The sequence below is a fragment of the Ursus maritimus genome, unplaced genomic scaffold (assembly GCF_017311325.1).
Source record: "Ursus maritimus isolate PB19 unplaced genomic scaffold, ASM1731132v1 scaffold_20, whole genome shotgun sequence".
NCBI classification, from domain to species: domain Eukaryota; kingdom Metazoa; phylum Chordata; class Mammalia; order Carnivora; family Ursidae; genus Ursus; species Ursus maritimus.
Window position 1 is genome coordinate 57210805 of NW_024424453.1, and position 10400 is coordinate 57221204.

Below are 10400 nucleotides of genomic sequence, written 5' to 3' on the forward strand. Positions count from 1 at the left end.
GCTCTTCTAAGGACTCCCAAAACAGTGGCTGTTGCAAGATGGAGCTAGAGGGTCACCCCTTCCCTGGCCCCCGCTTCTTCTACCTCCCCGTCACCAAACTGGAACTTAGTACAGTTTTGGCTAAACCAGAAATGGAATCTTAAGTCAATCAGGAATTTCTGATCAGCATTAGGTCTAGGTAATCCCACCTGGATAAAAACCCCGCCATCCCTTATAAAGAAAGTAGCTTTGAAACCAATCTACCTTTTTGTCTAGTGTAACATCCTTCTTCTTGCTCCCTTTTGTCTATAAAATGTATTGCCTTGTATAACTCTCTGAAGCTTCTTTCATTCGCTAGACTGGTGCTGCCTGATTTATGAGTCACTGAATGAAGCCAATAAGATCTTTAAAATTTGAAGTTTTTCTTTTGACAGATTGGTTGCAGATTCATGTCTGGGAGACCAACATGCAAGTAAGTCACCAAAAACTGTAGCAAATTAAGTCTCATTTTGATGATGGGGAGTAGCATAAGCAACTCCATTTTTGCATGTTCTTGTCTTGTCTTTTGCAACACCCCATTTAAGTCCAGACTCTGGTCAAGTGAGACATGAGCAAAATGTAAGGCATTAGCACTATCCCAGCCATACTCTAGAATTCTCTGCAGTTTTTGCTGAATCTCTGTGTGGTAATCTTAGGCACGATGTCAGGTTCACATTCTTTAAATTGGCTATTCTCTTTGTAACTTTTCTACATTATAATATTAGGGAGACACCCCTTGTGGTTAGTGGATGAAGCAGCATTTAAAGCTTTGAGTGAACAAAGTATCCAGGGGACTACTATGATTACTATAGGTAAAGAATGATTCCCTAATGTCTTGAAGTGCACTTTGGAGTCGTCCATGGTCCTCAAGATCAAACCAGTCAGGGTCAAATAAATCAGAGAAAGACCCCTACGAAGGAGTCGCTTTCTAACACCATTGCCGGGGTCGGTGGTCTCATGCAGCTGAGACTCCACTTTCCCTAGAAGAATTCATCCAAGTGCAACAGGTGGTGTGGCCACAGCACAATCGCCACTCCTCCCTGCTCAACTGAAAGATAATGAAGGACTATGCTAGATTCAGGAACAACTTTCACCAGAGAGTTTAGGGATTTTTGCTGGGCAGTTACTGCTTCAACAGTAGATTCTGCAATATCCTCAAGAGTTAAATAGTTTCATGGTCATAGCCTCATTTGCACTTGCTCCCAGCGGGGGAGTGAGGATCTGCCAAAAGAAGCAAATTCTGAATCTTGAATGCCTTCTGGCAATTCCCATTTGTTTCAATAATGCAAGTTGAGGGAAATTGGCCCGTGAGATGTCTCAGTTTGATTGTGGGCAGTTAGGCGGACGATTAGATAACCCAAAGGCACTGTCTGATTAAGTGCCAGCCGTGTAGGCATTCATAAGCCCAAGAAATATGTTTTTCCTCAAAACTGCCACAGAAAATAATAATCCCTGCTAGGGCACACACTCTTCCCATGAAAGTATTATTATTAATGAATTTATTCACTGGGATTTTTCATTTGCCCGGTTAAGCCTTGGATCAGTTAGGCTTTCACTGCACTTGGGAAGGTAACTCTCTGTTCTAAAATAAAAGGTAGTTCTAAATGCTTTGCTAAGGTGGGTGCATGTGGAGAAATTTGCAGTTCTCAGCCAGGGGTAGTTGATGTTTAGAAAATCATAAAAACGTGATGGTGAGAATGAACTAATGTTTTTATTTTCTTAAAAGATTTTTTTTCTATTTATTTGAGAGAGAGAAAGAGAGCACAAACGGGGGAGCGCAGAGGGAAAGGGAGAAGCAGGCTCCCCTCTGAGATGGGAGCCTGACTCAGGACTCCATCCAGGGATCTTGAGATCATGACCTGAACCAGAGGCAGATGCTTAAATGACTGAGCCACCCAGCCACCACTAGAATGTACTGATGTTTTTAAAGGTATTCCTGTCTCTCTGAGTCTATATAGCAATGACAGAAGACAGGTTAAAGCAAAGGCTCTCGATGTTCTGGTCATAAAAGTCGGACTCTGTAGATGACTTCAGTTGTAGTTTATGGCTTCATTGGGAAGGGAAGAAAAATTGGTCACAGGGAGGACCAGGGGAACTCTGGCATCATGGACAAATGGGAGGGTTTTGATGATTAATACAGCAGTGTGAAAGGTTACCCCCTTTAACAATGGCTTGGGAGATATGGATGATGGCATTATTTTTCCAAGCCAATGCCAAAATGAAAGAAGGAGAAAAGGAAAGGGTTTCATGTTTGAGGTTAGTGAAAGTATGAATTATTGCTTTGATAGCTTAAATGGAAGCTGTCTACCACATGAAGTCATCAGCTTCCTGGTTAACTTGGTTTTAAGGTCGCCTGTGCAAGAGGAGGACCAAGTGTCAGGAAGATCATTTTCAGCTGGGAGATGTGTACCCACAGTTTATTTTATTATTTTTTAAAGATTTTATTTATTTATTTGACAGAGAAAGAGACAGCCAGAGAGAGAGGGAACACAAGCAGTGGGAGTGGGAGAGGAAGAAGCAGGCTCCCAAAGGAGCAGGGACCCCGCTGCAGGGCTCGATCCCAGGACCCTGGGATCATGACCTGAGTGGAAGGCAGACGCTTAACGACTGAGCCACCCAGGCGCCCCTGTACCCATGGTTTAATCCCTTCTAGTCTTGCAGCAGTGTCAGCTATCAGGAGCACTTGTAATGCCCATTCCAACAGGGTTCAAGTGCTATGTTCCTCTGGTAGCATTTCCAAAATACCAAATCATGAACAACAGGATTTTTTGCATTGGGTTCTGGAAGAGATTCCTTAACCTGCTGATGATAGGTTTTAGCATAAGCCGCAAAAGACTTATAGTACAAAAAAGGGATCAATAGAACGTTGTATACCAAACGATATTGGTCTGCTGGTGACAATCTCACAAAGAGGGTACTGCAAATAGTCAGCAAGGCCAAAGGCAATTCCTTAGACCACAGGAGTCCAGTAGTTTCAGTGAGTTTAAAGCTTTTGAGTTTGAGGATTCCATTAGTTCTTCAACCTTGTCTGGTGATTGAGGGTGATAGGAACAGTAATAATTCCACGAAGTTTGCAAAGTTTTAGTTAAAGCTAAACCCACCCAGTGGAGTGGGTGCCTCAGTCACTAGATATTGTGGCATGTAAATTCCAAGTAGGAAATATGTTTTCCAATAGTTTCTTCGCCACTGTGAGGGTGTCAGCCCTTTGGCAAGGGAAGGCTTCAATTCATCCAGAAAACATATATACAATAGCAAGAATATGTTGATAACCCATACTGGATAGCATTAGAATGGAAGTCCAGGCGCTTATATGGTCCAGAGTGAGGAGGTTTGAAGACTCAGAAGCAAAAATAATTTTTCCAGGTTATGAACCTGACAGATCAGATTGGTGATAAACAGTTTCTGCTATTTTGTGGAAGTTTCTCCACCAGTATTTATTTATAATTTCAATCATATTACCTGCCCCCAGGTGGTGGAATGTATGGAAGAACAAGAAGATGTGGTTTGCCAGGGAGTCACTATAGGACCAAGAGTAGGCTCCCCAAAAGTGCCACTTTGGCATATTTGATTATTTTATTTATTTTTTTAAATAATATTTCTTTATTATATTATGTTAGTCACCATAGAGTACATCCCTGGTTTTTTATGTAAAGTTTGATGATTTATTAGTTGCATATAGCACCCAGTGCACCATGCAATACGTGCCCTCCTTACTACCCATCACCAGCCTATCCCATTCCCCCACCCCCCTCCCCTCTGAAGCCCTCAGTTTGTTTCTCAGAGTCCATAGTCTCTCATGCTTCATTCCCCCTTCTGATTACCCCCCTTTCTTTATCCCTTTCTTCTCCTACCGATCTTCCGAGTTCTTATGTTCCATAGATAAGAGAAATCATATGATAATTGTCTTTCTCTGCTTGACTTATTTCACATAGCATTATCTCCTCCAGTGCCTTGCATGTTGCAGCAAATGTTGAGAAATTGTTCTTTTTGATAGCTGAGTAATATTCCATTGTATATATGGACCACATCTTCTTAATCCAGTCATCTGTTGAAGGGCATCTCAGCTCTTTCCACGATCTAGCTATTGTGGACAATGTTGCTATGAACAGTGCATATGGCCCTTCTCTTCACTACGTCTATATCGTTGGGGTAAATACCCAGTAGTGCAATGGCTGGATCATATGGTAGCTCAATTTTTAACTTTTTAAGGGAACTCCACAGTGTTTTCCAAAGTGGCTGTACCAATTTACATTCCCACCAGCATGTAGGAGGGATCCCCTTTCTCCACATCCTCTCCAACAATTGTTGTTTCTTGCCTTGTCAATTTTTGCCATTGTGGTTTTGATTTGAATTTCCCTGATGGCTAATGATTTTGAACATTTTTTCATGTGTCTGGTAGCCATTTGTATGTCATCATTGGAAAAGTGTCTGTTCATATCTTCTGCCCATTTTTTGATTTGTTTATTTATTTCTCACGTATTGAGTTTGAGAAGTTCTTTGTAGATCCTGGATACCAGACTTTTATCTGTACTGTCATTTGCAGATATATTCTCCCATTCTGTGGGCTGCCTCTTCGTTTTTTTTGACTGTTTCCTTGGCTATGCAGAAGCTTTTTATCTTGATGAAGTCCCACAAGTTCATTTTAACTTTTGTGTCTCTTGTTCTGGAGATGTGTCATGAAAAAGGTTGCTGTGGCCAGTGTCCTAGAGGTTGCTGCCTATGCTCTCCTCTAGGATTTTGAGGGAATCCTGTCTCACATCGAGTTCTTTCATCCATTTGGAGTTTATTTTTGTGTATGGTGTGAGAAAGTGGTCAAGTTTCATTCTTTTGCATGTAGCTGTCTGATTTTCCCAGCACCATTTATTGAAGAGACTGTCTTTTTTCCACTGGATGTTTTTTCCTGCTTTATCAAGATTAGTTGCCCAAAGAGCCGAGGGTCCATTTCTGGGTTCTCTGTTCTGTTCCATTGGTCTATGTGTCTGTTTTTGTGCCAGTACCATGCTGTCTTTGTGATCACAGCTTTGTAGTACAGCTTGAAATCCGGCATTGTGATGCCCCCAGCTTGGTTTTTCCTTTTCAACAATTCCTTGGTGATTTGGGGCCTTTTCTTGTTCCACACAAATTTAAGGGCTGTTTGTTCCAGTTCCTTGAAAAATGTCATCGGTATTTTGATCCGGATAGCCTTGAAAGTGTAGATTGCTCTGGGTAGCATGGACATTTTAACTATGTTAATTCTTCCGATCCATGAGCATGGAATATTTTTCCATCATTTTGTGTCTTCCTCAATGTCTTTCGAGAGTGATTTGTAGTTTGTAGAATATAGGTCCTTTACGTCTCTGGTTAAGTTAATTCCAAGATAATGTATGATTTTTGGTGCTATTGTAAATGGGATGGATTCCCTAATTTCTCTTTCTTCGTTCTCGTTATTCGTGTATAGAAATGCAACTGATTTCTGAGCATTGATTTTGTATCCCGCCACATTACTGAATTGCTCTATAACTTCTAATAGTTTGGGAATGGATTCACTTGGGTTTTCCATATAGAGTATCATGTCATCTGCGAAGAGAGATAGTTTGACTTCTTCTTTGCCGATTTGAATACATTTTATCCCTTTTCGTTGTTTGATTGCTGTTGTAAGGACTTCTAGTACTATGTTGAATAATAATGGTGAGAGTGGGTATCCTTGTCGTGTTCCTGATCTTAAGGAAAAGGCTTCCAGCTTTTCCCCATTGAGAATGATATTTGCTGTAGGCTTTTCATAGATGGTTTTTATGAGATTGAGGAATGTACCCTCTATCCCTACACTCTGAAGAGATTTCATCAGGAAAGGATGCTGTATTTTGTCAAATGCTTTTTCTGCATCTAATGAGAGGATCATATGATTTTTGAATTTTTCTTTCTGCATATAATCTATGACATTTATTGATTTGCGAATGTTGAACCACCCTTGCACCCCGGGATGAATCCCACTTGGTCATGATGGATAATCCTTTTAATGTACTGTTGGATTCTATTAGCCAGGATCTTGTTGAGGATTTTCGCGTCCCTATTCATTTGGGAAATCGGTCTGTAATTCTCCTTTTTGATGGGGTCTTTGCCTGGTTTGGGGTCAAGGTAATATTGGCCTCATAGAATGAGTTTGGTAGCTTTCCTTCTGTTTCTATTTTTTGAAATAGCTTTAGGAGAATATTACAGTCGTGGTAGTTTATAGGTTTCCAGGAAGTCCTCCGTCTCTTAAGTTATTGGGATAAAGCTGTTGATAAAAGTTTCTAATAATCCTTCCAATTTCATTGGTGTTGGTTGTGACCTCTCCCTTTTCATTCATAATTTTATCAATTTGGGTCCTTTCTCTATTCTTTTGGATAAGCCTTGATAGTGGTTTGTCAATTTTATTTAATCTTTCAAAGAACCAGCTTCTAGTTCTATTGATCCGCTCTACTGTGCTCATGTTTTCTAATTCATTGATCTCTGCTCTAACCTTGATCAACTGCTTTCTCGTGCATGAATTAGGCCTGTTCCCCTGTTGCTGTTCCAGCTTCTTGAGGTGAGAATATAAAAACTGCATTTTAGATTTTTCTATTCTATTGAGTGAGGCTTGGATGGCTATGTATTTTCCCCTTAGGACCGCCTTTGCAGTGTCCCATAGGTTTTGTACCATTGTGTTTTCATTCCCATTGGTCTACATAAATTGTTTAAATTGATTTTTGATATCCTGGTTTATCAAATCATTCTTGAGTAGGATGGTTCTTAGTCTCCAAGTGTTTGAGTTCTTCCAAATTTTTCCTTGTGGTTGAGTTCCAAATACAAAGCACTTTGGTCTGAGAATATGCAGGGGATAATTTCAGTCCTTTGGTATCAGTTGAGACATGTTTTGTGACCCAGAACCTGGTCTATTCTTGAGAATGTTTCATGGGCATTAGAATAGAATGAGTATTCTTTGGTTATGGGGTGTAGTGTTCTATATATTTCTATGAGGTCCAACTCGTCAAGTATGGCATTCAAAGATCTTGTTTTTTTTTTTTAAAGATTTTATTTATTTATTTGACAGAGATAGAGACAGCCAGAGAGAGAGGGAACACAAGCAGGGGGAGTGGGAGAGGAAGAAGCAGGCTCATAGTGGAGGAGCCTGACGTGGGGCTCGATCCCGTAATGCCGGGATCACGCCCTGAGCCGAAGGCAGACGCTTAACCGCTGTGCCACCCAGGCGCCCCTAAAGATCTTGTTTCTTTGTTGATTTTCTGCTTAGGTGATCTGTCTATTGCTGATAGTGGAGTGTTGAGGTCCCCTACTATTAACGTATTTTTATCTATATGTCTCTTTATTGTGGTTAAGAGTTGGCTTGTGTATCTTGGTGCTCCCCTGTTGGGGGCATATATATTTATAATTGTCATATCCACTTGTTGGATACATTCTTTAAGAATAATATAGTGCCCTCTGTATCTCTATGTATAGTCTTTTTTTTTTAAAGATTTTTTTTTTTATTCGGCAGAGAGAGAGACAGCCAGCGAGAGAGGGAACACAAGCAGGGGGAGTGGGAGAGGAAGAAGTAGGCTCATAGCGGAGGAGCCTGACGTGGGGCTCGATCCCATAACACCGGGATCACGCCCTGAGCCAAAGGCAGACGCTTAACTGCTGTGCCACCCAGGCGCCCCTCTATCTATAGTCTTAAGCTTAAAATCCAAACTGTCTGATATGAGAATTGCTACCCCAGCTTTCTTTTGAGGTCCATTGGCATGAAAGATGGTATTCCATCCCTATACTTTCAGTCTGGATGTATCTTTAGGTAAAATGAGTCTTTTGTAGACAGCAAATGGATGGGTCATGTCTTTTTATCCAATCTGCCACCCTGTGGTGTTTTATGGGAGCATTTAGGCCATTCACATTGAGATTGATTACTGAGAGACATGATTTTAATGATGTCATGTTGCCTGTAAGGTCGTTGTTTCTATAGATTCTGACTTTCTGTTCTGTATCGCTCTTGGGGCCTTTTACTTTTATAGAACCCCCCTTAATATCTCCTGTAGGGCTGGTTTCATGGTTACGAAATTGGTCAGTGACTGGCGATTCTGGAAGGTCTTTATCTCTCCATCAATTCTGAATGACAGCCTTTCTGGATAAAGGATCCAACTTGGCTGCATGTTTTTCTCTGAAAGAGCTTTATAAATGCCCCCCCAACCCTTTCTCTCCTTCTAGGTCTATGTAGACAGGTCTGACGTAATTCTGGTACCTTTGCCTTGGTATGTGAGAAATTTATTTGCCCTGGCCGCTTTCAATACTGTATCCTCGGATCTAATATTTGCGAATGCACTATGACATGATGTGGCGTAGGTTTGTCGTGGTTGAGCTTGGGAGGGGTCCTCTCTGCCTCTTGGACACGAATCCTTGTTTCCTTGGCTAGATTAGGGACGTTTTCAGCCTCATTTTGTTCAAGTATCTCTTCTAGACCTCTGTTTTTCTCCACCCCCTCAGGATGCAGATGATTCTGACACCTGAACGTTTCATTGAGTCAGTAATCTCCCGTGACCTACATTCTTGAGATTGGAATTTTTTTGAGCCAAGTTTCTATTTTAGATTTCTCTTCTACTAACCCATCCTCCAATTCGCCGATTTGTTCTTCTGCCTCATTCACCCTGGCCATCAGAGCATCTACTTTTGACTGCATTTGATTCATAGCATTTTTAATTTCTGCCAGGTTCACTCTCATTTCCACCCTTAGAGATTCTATATTCTCATTAACATTTTCGTTAATATTTTTTTCAAGTCTACACATCATCTTGACCATTGTTACTGTGAACTCCATTTCTGACAATTTGGTTATATATATCCATGAGTTCTGTGGCAGAGGCCACAGACTCATTGTCTTTTCTTTGCTGGCAGGGATTTCTCCTTCTCATCATTCTGATGGGGAGTGGTTGCAGGGTTGTCCAGAGCCCAAATTATTGACCAGGACCCAGGCAGTGCGCACTTTTTTTATAGGGAGCTTAGGTATGTGGGCTTCTTGATTTTTCAGCCTGCCTTCTGGGGGAAGGGGCTGCTGCGCCGATACTCAGACATCCGTGTTTTGGTAGAGTTTCCCTGTCCCCTGCGATGGGGGATGGGAATGGGCACACTGTGAGCCAGTATTTCCAGGCTTTTGTTCTCTGGCGGCTTTCCCTGGCGGTTTTCTGTGCCTCTTCTGAGAGTCAGAGCAGCAGTGGCCGAATCTCAGCCTCTGTCTCAGAACAGAGGGATTGCAGACAGTTCTCCACTGGGCCCCTCTGGCCAGTTTAACTCTGTTTCTGTTGGTGCTGCTAAAGCCTACAGTGTTCCAGGATGTGCGCCCCACAGTCGGTGTCCCAGCCCTCACTTCCTGGGCTGGCACGTCTCTGTCCTTTGTGTTTCTTTTCTTTTTTTTTTTTTTTTTTAGATTTTATTTATTTGACAGAGAGACAGCCAGCGAGAGAGGGAACACAAGCAGGGGGAGTAGGAGAGGAAGAAGCAGGCTCCCAACAGGGAAGCCTGATGTGGGGCTTGATCCCAGAACTCCGGGATCACGCCCCTGCCCAGCCGAAGGCAGACGCTCAATGACTGAGCCACCGAGGCGCCCCAGTCCTTTGTGTTTCTAACACCACCAGCCGCCAGCCACCAGCTGTCCACGCGCACTCCGGAGCTCCATTTCAGTGTGGTTCGTGCACTCCAGAGCTCCGGTTTTCAGACTGGTCACGCGCTTTCCCCAGTTCACGGTCTCAGTCCGCTCTCTGGCGGGTGCCGATCCGCGAGTCTGCCCGCTCCCCTGTGCAGGTGGCTACCGCTTCCCAGCGCCCAAACACAGAGGCTCCCTCTCCCTTCTGTTTATTTTCCAATATCTGTGCACGGTTTCACGGCTCCCTGCTTTGTACCTCAATACTCAGCACTGGAGATGTTCATTTGTAGAGATCCGGATGTATCTTCCTGTGTCTCAGGCTGATTCCGTGGATGTTCAGGATGGTCTGGTACCTATCCAGCTCGACTCAGGGGACCAGCTGAAAAAGGGGACCCCTTCTCCTCTGCCATCTTAACTCCTCCCCCCCATATTTGATTATTTTAAATAAAGGTTACTTAGGAAATAACCAGTTCAAGGACACACAGATCTTCTCTGTTCTCCTGAAAGCAGGAAGCTACTCTCCCATATGAAAAATAGCCTCCCTGTACTAAGTAAGAAAGACATCCTTATCACCAGAGGTACAGACTTTAAAGTGGAGAAAGCTGTAGAAATAAACCTTGTTACTTTTTTATTAATCTACTACCACAGCCCAAATTCTGCTTAGAATTACTTACTAATTAAAGCTTCCAAATACCCATTTTCCTTATCCTATACACTACTCACAAATTAATCATCTCTTTGTCTAAAATGTATAAAAACT